The following is a 17,495-nucleotide window of genomic DNA, read 5'->3' as shown; positions in this document are numbered from 1 at the left end:
TGTCTATACCTAAGAAACAAATGAAAGGAAAGACGTTATAACAGTGGTGTCTGAAGATAGAGGTAAAATTCTATGAAACACGTTGACGGTAATATAGAGGAAATTAATAACGTGTGTGTGTGTGTGTGTGTGTGTGTGTGTGTTGACTAAATAGGAAAGAGCTAGCCGGACACTATTGTTTTCAGGACCCAAGGAGCCAATCACTCGCATCACGGCAATAACCTTTCAAAAGACCGACAGCTGGTCTTTCTTCCTCCCAAACAGCACAAAGACAAACAAACCCTCGGAACAACAACAACGAATCACTACAGCAGACTGGCGGTGGAGAAGGCGGAAGTAGATTGGATTTACATTTTTGATAACCGAAGGATGATACCAGAATCAACAGAGGGCATGAGGGGTACAGCATACCTCTAAAACAACGATGCCTGCTAAGTAAAATAAAAAAGAGATCCAGTAGTGAGTCTTTGCCACGTTAAGAGACAATTCCTGTGAGTTAAATACAATTGAACCGATCTAGAAATAACAGCGAGAAAACACGGGAATACGATGGGTATAGATCACGACATCGCATGAAGATATATGGACTAACCAAAGACCAAACTAACTCACTAACAATAAAGCTTCGGGGTAGCAGTAGGTGTAGCGTCGGCGGCTGCAGGGGAGGTGGTGCCGTGCTAATGAGGCGACAACACACAAGGCGGCGCGGGGCAGCTTACGGCCTGGGATCACGGACGGCCTGCACGCTGATCACAGGCCCGCTGACTCCGGGAATGTATAGAGGCCAGTTACCCCTGAGCTGGAATTATCACGCAGACCCGAGACGAAGCGATGAGGAAGGTCAGGTAGAAACAAATATTAGTAAAGGAGTAGAATATGAGAGATGTAAGGAGAGGAGAGAAACTAGTGAATGTTAACAGAGAAATTAAAAAAAAGAGGAGAAAATATGAGAGGTGAGGAGCTAGAGTAGGAACAGGAAGGGAGGAGCAGAAGAAAGGGGAGAGTAGACGAGACGAATGTAGAGGAAAAAAGAGTGGCCAGACTGTATTTATATGTCTTATTGTATGTGTGTGTGTGTGTGTGTGTGTGTGTGTGTGTGTGTGTGTGTGTGAACAGCCTATTGACTATCATAAAAATACGCACAAAACATCCTCTATTGAATCATCTCTGGAAAGCGAAACTGGATGCAGAGTAACGAAAACACACACACACACACACACACACACACACACACACACACACACACACACCTCAATATGGAGAAGATACCTGCATGTTCGGAGCACGTTCTTACCATCCTGAGGACTTCACGCCAGCGAGGAACAGGCAAAGTTGGTTTATTAACGCTCGTTGGTGTTGTCTCTTGGAAGGGTGTTAAAAGAAGTTAGGCTTAGCGAAAGTACCGGAGGAAAGCGGGAGAGGGAGGAAGGGCTCACTAGAGGAGGGGTAGGGAGGAGGAGAGTTTATCAGCTGGAGAGAACTGTAGACACCGGATATTAAACACTTTAGGGATATTGAGGTAAGTCTTAGCTCTTACATTGTCTTACGTACGAGAGAGAGTTGAGAGAGAGAGAGAGAGAGAGAGAGAGAGAGAGAGAGAGAGAGAGAGAGAGAGAGAGAGAGAGAGAGAGAGAGAGAGAGAGAGAGAGAGAGAGAGAGAGAGAGAGAGAGAGAGAGAGAGAGAGAGAGAGAGAGAGAGAGAGAGAGAGAGAGAGAGAGAGAGAGAGAGAGAGAGAGAATCAAATATACAGATAGCGTAGGTTTGTCAATCTCTAATATGGATATTAATGAGAGAATATGTATCAAATAACTTTTATGTATGTATGTTGCTAAATATACCTATACCTATAATACATACTTATTACGATACATTTTATATATCGTCGTTGCGCAACCAATTCCATAACACCTGACGGTAAGAGGCAAAAACCCACATCGACATTTTCAGGTACGAAGGTGCGGATAACCAGACACGACGCCGCTGCGGACCGCGAGGCGCTCACGCTGTCCGTCAAGGAAGGAAAGGCGGGGCGGCTGCACACCCAGTGACGGAGAGATAAAAGCGTGGATCGGGCCTAGCAATAATAATAATGATGAGGTAAAGTTCTCTCGCGTGACGCAAAGGAAAAAGCGGTAATTATACAAGACATCGTGGCGGGATTCGGACTGACAAATAGACACCAGCGAGACCTTGAAAGGAGCATGCGACAACAAGGCAGGAGAGGGAGGGAGGGAAACCGAGGCTGCACCAACACAGGACTAACCAGCGATGCAAGCAGGGGCGGTAATCCCACTATGAAAGCCGTAAATTCCTCTATAGTAAACCTGCTGCAGTGTCCCGTATGTAAATCTCAGCCCCGTCCCCTCATCTCCAGAACTATTCAATTCTTGGCGCACCCGACGCTGAGGTCATTACAGGCGCTGTCGCGAAGGGGGAAAATTGGCTTCATTTAGTCGACAACCTGGCTGGTGGTTCCCCGCGGAGGACAAGGCAGGGAACGTCCGGGACTCAGGTGCGGCAGGTGAGGCAGGCTTGGAGATCACTTGAGGCAGGGAAGGCAGGGCGGCAGGGCGTCGGAGGCGCGATCGAAGACGAAGCGTTTTGAGACTGAAGTGAGCCTGGATGTGGCATTAAAATAAGGGTTCAGAGGCATAAGGATTTAAGGATGACGTGCGAGAGAAGCTCCGGGAACGACAAGTGTGGCAGGTGCAGCGAGCGGCGCGCGGTGGTGGAGCTGCAAGTCAATGGTGGTTTTCTTTCCGGTATGAAATATGTTTTGCGTGTAGCCTCGGCCGCAGGTGTGTTGCCGCTGCCATAAGTGCAGCCAGAGGGCCTCTAGGGACGCTCCGCCAGACAGGTGTCGGCCCTCACACACCTGCATAATTACCACCTGCCCGAGACTGCCTTAATGAGGTGTTGAAAGTCCTGCATGGAATATTACGGCCTGGGAACACGTGCGTATAAACAAGTCTGTGTGTGGCTGGTAACATGGTGGTTTGGGGCTAAGGGGATGTTGTGTGGGCGGTGCTTCCCCAAACCACCGCTAAACTCCACTACTCCCTCTTTACGCTGGCTGGTGGGAGAGTAAATTTAGAGTGACTTTAAAGGCGTTCATTATTCTACACGTTTAGTGGTTAAGAGGCAAGAGCAGTGGCGTTGTCAGCAGAAGGCATGTTTGAGAGTTCCTTCTTTATTTTCGAGTGATAGACTGTTACCTAGGGGAGTAATTCTGTGTATTTTAAAAAGTCACACACACACACACACACACACACACACACGATGGAGCTAACGTAACACAAGGACTTATTCAGACCTTTGGCAGCATGAGGTACATCCAGTAAGCTGCTTTTTGCCGCTTCGCTCAACTTTGTGTCTTTTAACGCCGCCGCGCCTTTGGTGAGAAAAATCCCTCCTCTCGAGCACGGAGGTGAGCGGAGTGAGGCGTCCGGGTTATCGCAATTCCCCGTCCCTGTGTTTTTTCCTGAGTACCGAATCCTTGCGTCTGTGGAAAATCTTGGGCCCAGTTTCCTTTCCTTGAGACCGCGAGGACCCGCCCAGGGCCGCGGGGGTACAGGCGTGAGGGACAGGTCATGTTCATTGAGTTTAGTTTTGTTCTTAGCAATTCCTGTTTTCCTTTGTAACATACATTTGATGAATTATGTTGGGCCACTCATGTCAAGAGTCTGTGAGGTAACTGCAAGAGTCAATGAAATATCTGTTTCTATCTATGAATCACTATATAATATATCCATTTTTCTTTTGCAACACATATGCTGAATTATGCTTGCCCACTGTTGTCAGGAGTCTGTGAGGTGACTCCGAGAGTTAATAAAATATATTTATATCTAAGAATATATATATATATATATATATATATATATATATATATATATATATATATATATATATATATATATATATATATAGATTTTGATTTTGTCTACTGTGACTGAGCTTGCTGCTTCCCGTGCCCGGCAGAAAGCTCAGTTAAGCTTTCTAGAGGTTCCTCGTGTTCCCCTGCGAATCAGTAACTTTCTCATGGCTCCGTGTCATCTTTTGTGTCCCAGGGTGGCAGGAAGCACCTCGGCGTGTGCTCGGGGCGGCGTGACCTCAGGGGAGGCGGCAAACTTAATCCTTCTCATTATTTTAGATGCGCACGCCTGATTTAGTGCGAGTGTCTCCAAAATTACCATCATTACCGAGGTTTATGCCACGCGCGGAAATTATCGCTGGATTACCTTCATCGGCTCACCTTCTCCGCCCTCTCTTCTTCCTCGTCCTCCTTTCCACCCTCCTCTTCTACCTCTTCGTATCTCGTCTCTCTCCTTTCTGCCAGCGCTTCCTTCCCTCTGCCGCATCCCCTCAATCTCTCACGTCTTCTTTTGTGTCATGTCTCTGTTTTTTCTTATCCTCTCTTTTCTCTCTCGTCCAATGGCGGCTATTATTTGTTATTCGTCGCACTGTTTCAGGTTCGGTATGGTTCCGCGCTTCTTTTCTGGCATTTCTTGCTTCTTAAAATGTTTTCTTTTATGGAGATAGGTCTCTTGCGTTAGGTAATATTTGTCTCCTATACACACACACACACACAAAAAAAAAAACCCGCACTATTACACACACACACACACACACACACACACACACACACACACACACACACACACACACACACACACACACAGATATGTCTATAAATCTTTTTTTCGCTAAGTTCCACGCTCTTTCCTCTCCTTTGTCCATTCGTTCTTACAAAATACTCACGGTCTTCCCGCCTTCCTTTCCTCTCTGTTTCCCTTCGTACCTCATCCTCCCTCCCTCCCCTCCTTCCCTCCCTCCCGCACCATCACAATGCCGGGCACGTCTGGTGTCCCGTGTCCTCGGTACACCACACACCCACCACGATGAAATTTCTTCCAACACCATCGGCTTTTTCTCTGTCCCTCTTTCTCTCCGTCTCCATCCTTATTTTTCCTCTCTCCTTTCTTACGCCTCTCCCGCCCGTCCATCCGATGCTCCGCGCCTTCCCCAGGACTTAGGCTTCTCCCCGCAAAGGACTCTCGGCAAAGGACTCCGTGAAAAAGGCGGAACTTTGCAAGGGTTGAAGTCCGACATACAAAGGAGGCTAGCGCGCGGGGAGGGATGGGCTGACGGAGCAAGGCGATGGGTGAAAAAGACGGACGACAGGCAGGATCAGAGTAAAAATAGAGGTAAATGTTTTGCGCGTTGAAAGGGACGGATGTGAAATATGGACGAAGCTGAATGGGAAAGGAAAAAATCGGACGGCTGGATGAAGGGGGAAAAATAGAGGGACATGCTTTGGCAATTTTACCGTTAGGAATGTTTTGTATTATGGAAGAAGTGAATAGCGGGTCTGTTTACCTGGGAAGTGACTCCGGTGCCATCTAAGCCTGTATGTCATTGTTCCTACCTCCTTATCGCGAGAGAGAGAGAGAGAGAGAGAGAGAGAGAGAGAGAGAGAGAGAGAGAGAGAGAGAAATAAATAAGAGCCAGCGGAGCCTGAGGTGAGTTCCGGGTCCTGGAGAGAAGAAGAAAGAGAACAAACACAAGGGAAGAAATGAGACACCGAAGACGAGAGAGAAGAGAGAGAGAACAAAAGACAGACGATGAAGGGAAGGAGGGATGATTGGAGGGAAGGAGGGATGATTGGAGGGAAGGAGGGATGATTGGAGGGAAGGAGGGGAGCCAAAGAACTAATACATATGAACTTGATAGTGACATGTTGACAAATGTATATCTTTTTTTTTTATACCAGTGCACACCCACATTACATACACATATTTAAATGCATACACAGAAAAAAAAACTCATCTATCATCAAGGGTTGGGGAGGAAGCATTGCGTTTACATATTTTTTTTTTGTTTCATCATTTACGACCAATTTGACGATCCATTAAGAATTTGCATAATGGCCATGTGCTTTTTTTGAGGCAGATTTATATTCACAGCACAGATAGAGAGATGGGGAAAGGGGGGGGGGGAAACAAGCTTGGTCTGGGAGAAAAAAAAGTAACGAAAGCAAGAAAAATCGATGAGCTAAATATGATTGGGTGAAAAGAGCCGTGGACTCCATTAGCAAAACAACACACACACACACACACACACACACACACACACACACACACACACACACACACACACAAAGGTGACAAAATAGAAATCTCAACAGAGGCGTTTTCTTTTCTCGGTGGCGCCAATGTCTGAAGGCGAGGCGCGCTGAGGAGGAGGAGGAGGAGGAGGAGGAGGGACAGAAGACGGCATCATGCATAATTGGGTGGGCAAGAGCAGGTCTCCTTTCCTCGCCACATGCTTCTTCCCTCCTCTCCTCCTTTCTTTTTCTCTCTCTCTCGTCTCCCCCTATTTTTTTTTTACTACTATCGTTTCTCCTGTTCTCATTATCTCTCCTTTTCTGTCCCTTCCGCTTCCTCTTCAACGGCTCTCCTCTCCTTCTTTTTGTTTCCTTATCTTCTCTTTTGTTTTGATTTGAAGGATTCTTCGCTGCTCTCTCTCTCTCTCTCTCTCTCTCTCTCTCTCTCTCTCTCTCTCTCTCTAGACGTACTTCCGGTATCCCTGTTACGTAACTTTCCTAACACCTTCCCGCCACTCTCGTCCAATCGTCCATTTTATCTTCTTTAATCACCACAGATCCCCTAGCGCATCTTCCACTCTGCTTGGATCGGAGTTCTCTTCCTAGCAACCACGTCACTACAGCACATTCTCTTAGACACAGTAGAACTTCATAACATCGCACGGCAGGTTCCTAAAAGTACAATGTGTTTACCAGCGAAAATCATAGTTATATATAATCTTCAACAGTCTTTTCTCCTGGAAATTCAACTTATCTCTACCGGTTTTCAGTGCCTACGTGAATACCTCAAATAATACCACCTTTTTATTTGCTTCAGAACAAACTTCCACACCGCTCCATGCACCGACATCACTGTAAATACCTCGTTATTGTAAATCTGTATCTTATCCAACTGACTGTTACTAATGAGTGAAGGCCTTAATTGACAATGCATCTATTTACTCCTCATAATCATAGACATCCTTATCCACCATTTTTATCTGTATCCTTTATCCTTCAATTGCATCATCAATATTATTTCCCACCATATAACTCCCATTACGCTCCATTCTCTTCACTTTCCATTGTTAATCCGTCCTTATAAAATACTCACGGCCCTCCTGCCCTCCTTTTCTCTCCATTTCCCTCCGTGCCCCGTCTCCCTTTCACGTTCCTCCATATCATATTCAAGTCCGGGGATCATTATTTCCTCCCCATGGAAAGGCCTCTGCCCTCCACAGGATTGCTACGCCACGGACGGCACAGACCTGTCTCATTAACACAGGCAGGCATCAGAGCATCGTCGCCGACTGCACCAGGACCTGAAACATAAGCTAGGTATTCCGAGAAGTAACCTCATCACTTGTTCTTTGGAAATTTCGGGAATGATGATGGCTTCTCGTTCTTTAATTTTTTCCTTCTTTTCTTTCTTTTCTTTCTTCCTTCCTTCCTATCTTTCTTTCTTTCTTCCTTTGTTACTTTCTTTGTTTCTTCCTTTTCCTTTCTGTTTTTTTTCTTTTGTTCTTTTTTTTTCCTCCCTTTCTTTCTTTTACTCATTCTAATATTACTATTACTATTACGTTTCAAGATACTGTCGTCCGCATGTGTCTCCTCTTTTCACTCTTTGTCCTCTTCTGTAACCTAATATCCATTACATAATAAGGAAAAGAACTCTGCACCTTTCTTTGTCATAGATTCAGAGAGAGAGAGAGAGAGAGAGAGAGAGAGAGAGAGAGAGAAAATCATCCGGGAAGGAAGGTATCGAGTGGTGTGGCGGTGTTCGTAGTAGTGGCTGTGGTAGTGGCGACGGTGGGGGAAGAGGGGGGAGTGAGGAGTGGAAGGGGGAGAGGTGGGCAGGGCGGGGCTGGGGGCAGCGGGAGGAGGCGAGAATAATAGAGGTGGGCGGTCAGCTGGGAGGAGACGCGAGAGGCAAAGCATGTCCGAGCCTTCCTGATTTGATTCCAGGCGTCGTGAAAAGGATCCGGAATAGAATTTTTGTTTTGAAACAGAAAAAAAAGAGACGTGTGTGAAAAGAGCGAGATGCGGTGTAGAAAGGGAAAAAAGGAAGAGACGAATGCGAAAGAGGGGGATGGAAAAGGAAGGGACGGATACAAAGGAATGGCAGGAGAAGGAGGAAGATGAAAGGAGGAGGAGGAGGAGGAGTACAAAGGAAAAGCAAAAAGCAGCAGATCTCTTGGTCCTAACCAGGCTGTTTGTTGTTGCTACCATCTACTCTAATCTACGAGTCAGACACACAGGACAGCAAAGACGAAGGCTCCTCCCCTCCCACCATGTAGTATAGAAAAACTACAATGGAATTTTACATGGACAGAAGGAAGATCATACACGACAACTAAGCTAACACTACTTTTGTTAGACCGGAGCAAAATAGCTGATGTTCGGGTTAGCTTCTAAATATTTGTCTAGTCGTTTTTTGGACGTGCAAATAGATTCGCTTTCGACGACGTTTCGAGGCGGACCATTCCATACATTGATGACACGGTTGAAGAAGAAGTGTTTTGATTAATTTGAGTTGAAACGCTTCTTCGTTATTTTGTATCCATTGTTTCTTGTTATACTTGATTAAGAGACTGTAAAATAATCATGAACATTAACATTATCGAATCCCTTGAAAATTTTAAACACATCTATAAGGTCACCTCTTAGCCTGCGCTTTGATAGGCTGAATAAGTTAAGTTCTTTAAGTCTGTCTTCGTACGGTTTGTTTCGCAGTCTAGGGATCATTTTAGAAGCTCGACGCTGCGCCCTCTCGAGTTTATCTGCATCTTTTCTGTAATAGGGAGACCAAAACTGAACGCAATACTCAAGATGTGGGAGAACTAACGAATTGTACAGTGTCAATATTACTTTTTCTGATTTGTGTTCAAATATACGACCAATAAATCCGATCAGTTTGTTGGTAGTATTTACTGCTTATGTGCAATGTGTGAGCGCCCCCACACGTGAGATGCATATTCCACACGTTGCGGACAAGGAAAGCCCTTGTGTATGGATAGCAACTGTGCAGGGGAAAAGAACTGGCGGAGAAGATACAGAACGGCCAACCTCGAGGAAGCTGATTTAGTGAGAGAAGAGATGTGAAGTTTCCAGTCGAGATTTTAAGTTAAGGATAGACCGATGATGTTTAGTGTAGAAGAAGGTGACAGCTGAGTGTTGTTGAAAGATAGGGGATAGATGTTTGGAAGATTATGTCGAGTTGATAGGTAGAGAAATTGAGTTTTGGAGACGTTGAAGGACACCAGGTTCCTTCTGCCCCAGTCGGAAATGATAGCAAGGTCTGAGGTTAAGCGTTCTGCAGCATCCAGTCTGGAGTCTTGTAATTCCTAAAAGGAAGGTCTTCTCTTGAAAGAAGTGGAATAATGCAAAGTAAAGTCATCGGCATACGTGTGGATAGGACAGTTTGTTGTGGAAAGATCATTAATGAATATCAGAAAGAGAGTGGGAGACAGGACAGAGCCCTACGGGACACCACTATTGATAGGTTTAGGGGAAGAACAGTGACCGTCTACCACAGCAGAGACAGAATGGCAGGAAAGGAAACTGGAGATAAAGGTACAGAGAGAAGGATAGAATCCGTAGGAGGGTAGTTTAGAAAGCAAAGAGTTGTCTCTGGAAGAATTAGAAAATCAAGGTTGTGGCATATTCTACTGATGAAAGTGTTTTTGGTGAGTCGAAGAAGAGGTATGGCACGATTCCGGGCGGAAATGTAAATATCGTGATTATCAGGAGTGCGAGGCTCTGGTACCTTTTGTGAGCTGCCCCCCTATTTTTGATAGCGCGAGAACAAGCGTTATTGAACCAAGGCTTTTTAGCATGAACTACCACCACTACTATTAACATTACTATAACTACTCTATTACAGCTACCACTACCACTACTACTACTACTAATGCAACTACTACTATTAATTGTACTACTACTACTACTTCTTCTACCACTACTACTACTACTACTGCTATTACTACTATTACTTGTACTACTACTACTACTACTACTACTAGTACTACTACTACTACTATTAATAATAATAATAATAATAATAATAATAATAATAATAATAATAATAATAATAATAATAATAATAATAATAATAATAATAATAATAATAATAATAATAATAATAATAATAATGCTACTACTACTACTACTACTTCTACTATTACTTCTACTACTATTACTTCTACTACTACTAATACTACTGTTACTGCTGTTGCTTCTGCTGCAGCTGTTTTTTCGATGACAGTTAAACAAAATAATAGCAATATTAGCAATAAGAGTAATAGAGCAATACGTATTAATAAAAATGCTAATAATGATAACATAAATAAAAATGAGAATAATAACAATAATTATAAAAATGATAATATAAATAAGAACAACAATAATTGTAGCAATATAAACAATAGCAAGAATATACTGTCTAGACCAATTAGTCCGTCAATATACATTTGACAATAATTTATTATCTAAATCAATACGTATAAAACTAATTAATTCAGTAATTGTGTATATGTGTTTTATTGTGCGTTCTCTCTCTCTGTGTGTGTGTGTGTGTGTGTGTGTGTGTGTGTGTATGTGTGTGTGTATGTGTGTGTGTGTGTGTGTGTGTATGTGTGTGTTTTGTATGTGTGAGTGTGTGTGTTTTCTGTGTGTGTTTTCTGTGTGTGTGTGTGTGTGTTATGGGCATTGAATACACATGGACATGGACATTGAACAGTGACTTGAAGAGGCGGATTGATGGCTTTGGAAATAAGTGCATACCCAAAATCATGGGATATCGCTGGAATAACCGTGTCAAACAGGCGATTACTCCGTGAGACTAATTTGAGGCCAGCTACCTGCATAGACCATAAACACCAACTCCGGCTATACAGGCATGCGGCACGTTTCTAGAAGCCGGTCCTTCTCACAGGGGTAGTTCTGCAAGAGCGGAGAGGAGTGGAAGAGGCCGAGAGGACGCCTACAGAGTTAGCGATTAAGCAAATCGAAAGATCCTGGCATGAGGTACATGGAATGGGAAGGAGGCCTATTTGAAAACATGCCCGAAGGATCCCCTGAGTTTGGCGAGGCGACGCGCAATTCGGTTATGCCCTTGTTGATTGATAACCTAGGCCAAGAAGTAGTTGTAAGGGTGTTGTACGGCTAAGAAGGTATCTCTTGGAGCCTCTCATACAGAGACACCATCTGCTCATCCCCATCGGCCGGCCAGCCACTAAATCACTCCTCGCAGAACCTACGCCAACTCCCATAATTCTCCCTGTCTCTCTCTCTCTCTCTCTCTCTGTCTGTCTGTCTGCCTCTGTCTCTGTCCCTTTCTCTGTCCTTCTCACTCTTATTCACAACCATCACTGCTACCCTTCTTTTTTTTCCCTTTAATTTCTTTTTGTTTGCTTTTCCTTCATTTCCTTCATCATTTCTTACTTGTATAATTTTTCACATCTTTATGTCTCCTATAAACGTTCATACTCCTTTGCTATCTTCGTTTTTTCCTTTCTTCACCCTTCTTTCCATTCTTGCTCCTTTCCTTTTTCATTCTTTCATTCAGGTTTTCAAATCTTTCGTTGTTGTTTTTCCCTTGCAGCTTACTTCTTTCCAATGTTTGTAATTGTTTTTTTTTATGATTAATTACTTCTCTTTTACAATTTCTTTTCAAGCCAACACGGAGGACTTTAGTTGTTTCGTCTAATTTGCTCTTTAAAACCAAATCAAAACATGACAGACATTCGTGTTGAAGCATGTCCAGATATATGCCAGATACCAAAAGAAAGGTCAACTTACGCTCAGGATGCCAGGACGGCGACGCGCCTGGACGATGGCTCCCTTGGCAGCGCTACTTACACTGGTTGCTGCATCTCTGTGAATAGTAAACAAATAAAAAAAAATAATGATTGAATACCTCTCATCACGCGCGCTCACACACACACACACACACACACACACACACACACACACACACACACACACACACACACACACACACAGTTATACTACAAAAAAATATCTTCTCCTTAAAGTCACTTTGGGAATGTTTAAAAGATGATTAATGATTATGAAGATAATAACGATGATGAAAATGATGATGGTGGAAGCTGCGACGATGAAGGTCAAGGCAAAAGGTGAAACGAACAGCAATTGTAGCCCCCCCCCTCCCCCCCCCCACAAGCAGCAGCAGCAGCTCAAACAACTAAAGTATTTCCAACAGCAAGACCCACAGCGATAATAAAACAATAACAAAAAAGACAACACTGACTAAAAATTACAATGACAACGTTAGGAAAACACAAAATGCAGTTTATAATAATCCAGTTTTGAGCAATGAAGATACGTCAAAACGAACCCTCACATTTATCAGCCCCAAGCCAATCTGAGTGTCATCTGAACCCTTCCTCTTCCCCCTCACTTTCTCCTTCTCACTTTATTCAGACTCAACTCCCAAGCAACCATCATCAATCATTACAGCAGCGAGTCCAAATCTGGGGTTTCAGGAAGAGATAGAAAGACAATTTCATCTGTTAAACTTCAGCCTCTGCATTTCGTTCTTGTGGCAGAAGGTGTGTCTAATGTTTGGATAATATGTTGCACTGGCTTGGAATGAAAAGGAAATTAATTACTGGTGCCTTATGTATTTAATGAGAGAGAGAGAGAGAGAGAGAGAGAGAGAGAGAGAGAGAGAGAGAGAGAGAGAGAGAGAGAGAGAGAGACTACCTCCTCCGTACACGAAGGTTAAAAGTGAGAGACCCACCCTGTCTCTCATCTCTCACCCCTCAACCCGGTAGAGAGGTGACTGCGCCTTTAATCAAGCACCGGCATTGGTTTCATGGCATAGAGGCCAAAGAAAAACAGGTAGCAGAGAAGGCAGTGTGCGCAACGGCTGTGGTTCGAGTCCTGGCTGAGATATAATCAATAATAATAATAATAATAATAATAATAATAATAATAATAATAATAATAATAATAATAATAATAATGATAATAACGGTAATAACAACAACAACAATAACAGTAGTAGTAGTAGTAGTAGTAGTAGTAGTAGTAGTAGTAGTTGTTGTAGTAGTAGGATTAGTACATACACGTTATGATATACATCGAATTTATATCATTTCAGTATTTTCACGAAATTCGGTTATTCAATAATGGCGGACATAAAGATCCCAGCTGTATACCTGTCTGTAATCCCTACACCGATTTTTTTTTGTGTGTGTGTGTGTTTGTGTGTTCTGGATAGTTATACTTGTCACAAAAACAACAACAAAAAAAAAAACATGACACCCATAAGCTAAAACACTCTTGAGGATGCCGTTCTATCAAGGGTCCTAACGCACCCACACCCAAAAACTCTCTCTCTCTCTCTCTCTCTCTCTCTCTCTCTCCTCCCTCTTTGCCTCACAAACCCCACGATGATATACGATGGCGGTGGATGTGACAGGATCATTACCGGGCAATCATACTTTCAATTCTACCCTCTCGTAATTCTCCTGTTCTATCAAAGAATGGCCGAGCGGGGCACCCCAACCGAGCCGCTGTGTGTGTGTGTGTGTGTGTGTGTGTGTGGTAGTGTGTGTGTGTGTGTGTGTGTGTGTGTGTGTGTGTGTGTGTACGGCGGCCCACCACGGATATGTTTCCAGCTTTATTACTTCTTTGTCCAGCGCGCGGCTCCCTCCTTCCTCCTCCGGCTCGGGATGTCTCTGCCACATCTTCTCTATATTGCGACCCTGATACGCCTTTGTATAGCCAGGTATGAATATATCTTTATCGCTTACCTTTTTTGCCTATTTACCATCTATTTATTTGTTTGTCTGTATCTCGCAAATTTTTTTTTTTTTACGTCTACGCCTAAAAGCACCAATAGGCTTGCTTGGATGGTAGTCGGCTCCAGCCCGTATTGTTTATAGTGTTTATAGTGGCGCCATGAACCTATGCATCGATATCCTCCTGTACGTACCCATCTGTTAACATCACGCATCTATTTGTATTCTTATTTATATACCATTATATGTATTCACTTATTCAGGCAGGAAATGCTGAGATAGAAAACGCCAAGGAAATGTCTTTCACTCAAAACACTAACATACTTTACTCGTGATCTCTCTCTCTCTCTCTCTCTCTCTCTCTCTCTCTCTCTCTCTCTCTCTCTCTCTCTCTCTCTCTCTCTCTCTCTCTCTCTCTCTCTCTCTCTCTCTCTCTCTCCCACGGCAACTTATCCTCTTTCAGTTCCCGTCCTTCACCTCCTCTTCGCCTGCAGTGGCCTTCAGCCCATCCCACCCAGCCACCCACCCTCGGCCCACCCCAGCACTAGCGCCACGCCCACCGCACCTTCTCCTCAACGCGGCTCATCCTCCCGTTCCCTCCACACTCTCTTTCCGTGTTCGGCAAATTACGTGTCACCGAGACTATTGCTTGAGGAAATTAAGACGCCTATTCCGTTTTCTTTACTTAAGTGTCATCATCCCCTTTCCTACAAAGTGCCCGTTCAGTGATATGGTTTGCTGTAGCAGTAGGGGTTGAGGGAAGACATATATTGTAAATTTAAAGTCCACTAACCAACATTAAGAGACTGGATTTAACAAACATATATGCCTACAATTGTATATATAATTTCTAATGATTTTCTTTCTCCTCTTCCTGCACCTGTAACTACTACTATTGCTTCTCTTCTTCTCGTTCTTCCTCCTCCTCCTCCTCCTCCTCCTATTCTAATTACTACTCCACCTCCTTTTCCTCCGCTGCCACCTTCTTAGCCCACTCTGCGCAAGGAAGGAACTGTCTTTCGGAGGGGATAACAATAACTTCCATGAAAAAGGGAGTCGTTACATTAGGGTTTACCGCGCTAATATCCGCTATAGCATTTCCGTTCATTTATGCTCCTCGCCGTGAGCCGGGCTAGAGGAGTGCAGCACAGTCGTTCCGGGCGCGGCAACATCTGAGAAAGGCATTATATGAGAGACTCGCATGCTCGTAACTCTGGCGCAGGTGTGTCTCGCAGGTAAACACAGGTATCAGCTGCCGCGCCCCCTCCTCAAGGAAATATACACCTGGCTAGCCGGCTACAACTGTTATTCTGACGTCGTAGCACCTGAATTACCCCCTTGTTTTCACGCGGAGCCTCCTCTTCACGCTGCTGTTTCGCTGTCTCTTGATTTGGTTAGCGGCCGTGTTGTTTGTTCTGCTACCCGGCCGACAATAGCAGGGAGTGGCGGCGGGTTTGACAGTTTCTATTTTCCACTGTTACTGTAGTGCAGTGTTGTCCAAACACACACACACACACACACACTAAATATAATATAATATAATATAATTGAGTTTAATCAGCCATTGGGGTACGTAACAGTAGGAGAAGGTATTTAAAGGATACAATAGGCGAAAAAGTTTGGACAGCACTGCTGTAGTGTAGGGGCTGGTGGTGAAGGTGTGGCTCCGTCTGTACTGTTTCTGCCACTGATGATGCAACTAGAATTACAACTTCAATAAAAACAACAACAATTACTACTGCGAAATTGACCTCTCTTTCGGCCGCCTCTTTTGATTCTTTTTTTGTAGGAGCAGCGAGTAGCGGGCTTTTTTTTATATTATTGTTTTCTTTTTTGTGCCCTTGAGCTGTCTCCTTTGTTTAAAAAAAAAAAACCTACTACTACTTCTGCTAATACTACGACTACTACTACTACTACTACTACTACAACTTCTTATGCTTTTCAATCGTAAAGGACACAGCTAAAAAAAAAACAAAAAAAAAAACTCTCTTGGAAGAACCGATTGAAGTTTATTTCACTCGCTCTGTTCATCTTTGCCACCAGCTTCAAGTCAACAAACAACACACGGTATATTCTCCTTCCACAGTCTTTCACTTATTTTACTAGAACGCATCCATAATATCTACACGAATGCCTTATATCAGTCGATGCTCGGGTCATGAACCAGCCATGCAGCGCCTCTACCACCATGCAGGGTAATGATACTCAGCCGACCCTTCTCTCCTACGCCAATTAAAACAAAATCACAGGTAGAGAGGTTTGGGTTACGGGGGTTGGGGGGGTGTATGGGTAAGGGGGGGGTTAGGGGGTCACAGGAAAGGCAGCAAGTGGGTCCGCCTGGCCACCAATTATCGGCAAAATGAGTTTCCCTAGAAATAATTTAGTTTTATATGTATATTGCTGTGGCTTTTCTCTCTCTCTTTGTTTTCATTAATGACTGTATGGAGGATAGGCTCAGTGTGTGTGTGTGTGTGTCAGAGAGAGAGAGAGAGAGAGAGAGAGAGAGAGAGAGAGAGAGAGAGAGAGAGAGAGAGAGAGAGAGAGAGAGAACGAACAACAGGTCAAGGCTTAAAGGAGACGTATATAAGGTCCTGCTTTGCACACACGGAATAAAAAAAGGAAAGACTCGATGACAGATGGGGGAGACATGATAGAGAGAGAGAATAGAGGGGAGATGAGAGAAGAGGAGAGGAAATAAAAAAGAGAAGAAATAAAAGCGAACAAAAGAACGCGAATACAAGGAGCAGCGGGTAGCATTTTTTTTATTTATTATTGTTTCCTTTTTTGTGTGCCCTTGAGCTGTCTCCTTTGCTGTAAAAAAAAAAAAAAAAAAGATAAAAGAGTCATCTCCCTAACACACACACACCCATAGACAGAAACAAACAGAGAACCAGCAAGACAGAAATAAGGTGTTAGACTGCTTGGTTCACTGGTTGACTTTGCTTTCTGGGACAGGCGAAGACAACAAGACGATGGTTTGCTTGGCTGAAGTATTGAGTGGAGGAAGAAGAGACGCGTAACCCAAGGACGGACAGAGACAAGAGCAGCAAGTGTTGGGCTGGTTGACTTGTTGGTTGGGAGGCTGGAGGTATACAAGACAAGTAACCCACGGACAACCCCTCAAAGGCATCACACAAGCCTAAGCCCATAAGTGCATTAAGATTAAGTTTCACGCCGCCGACTTCAGGGACACGCAGTGGATTACTCTACCCGCCTTCTCCTCCTCCTGTTCTCCATTCCTCGCGTCTGCCGCCCTAAGTTGACTCTCTGCCTCACTCGGTCGCCCACTCATTTTCACAGACACACACACACACACACACACACACACACACACACACACACACATCAGAAACACACATACATACAGACAGGTAGACAAGCCCCCACACCCCACCTCCGCCACAAGTCCACGATATCAAAGGGCCAGTCAAACAGTCAGATAATAAACTTTTAAAACCTCTTGACACCTCGGAAGGGATCAACCGGATCAACAGGTACGCAGTTGATCTACTAATGGGAAAGACATTGTTTGCTGCAGCGGGGTTCTGCTTATATTCTGTTACTCTACAATTACAACACGTTCTCGAATTAAACGGGGAATTTGGAGTTTGTTAATAACTTTTCATGGAGGAATCAATTATGT

General features: G+C 44.1%; 1 long non-coding RNA gene across 1 annotated transcript in view; it reads right to left on the bottom strand.

Moving 5' to 3' along the window:
- Positions 1-17,495, bottom strand: part of LOC127007354 (uncharacterized) — a 240,098-nt gene that overhangs the window by 187,570 nt on the left and 35,033 nt on the right. The window contains exon 2 of the long non-coding RNA XR_007760204.1: positions 11,883-11,958. This is a non-coding gene — a long non-coding RNA (uncharacterized LOC127007354). The remainder of the gene's footprint in view (positions 1-11,882; positions 11,959-17,495) is intronic.

Source organism: Eriocheir sinensis, chromosome 3, assembly GCF_024679095.1.
Source record: "Eriocheir sinensis breed Jianghai 21 chromosome 3, ASM2467909v1, whole genome shotgun sequence".
Lineage (NCBI taxonomy): Eukaryota > Metazoa > Arthropoda > Malacostraca > Decapoda > Varunidae > Eriocheir > Eriocheir sinensis.
The sequence above is the reverse complement of the archived record's forward strand: the minus strand, read 5'-3'. Positions and strand labels throughout refer to the sequence as shown.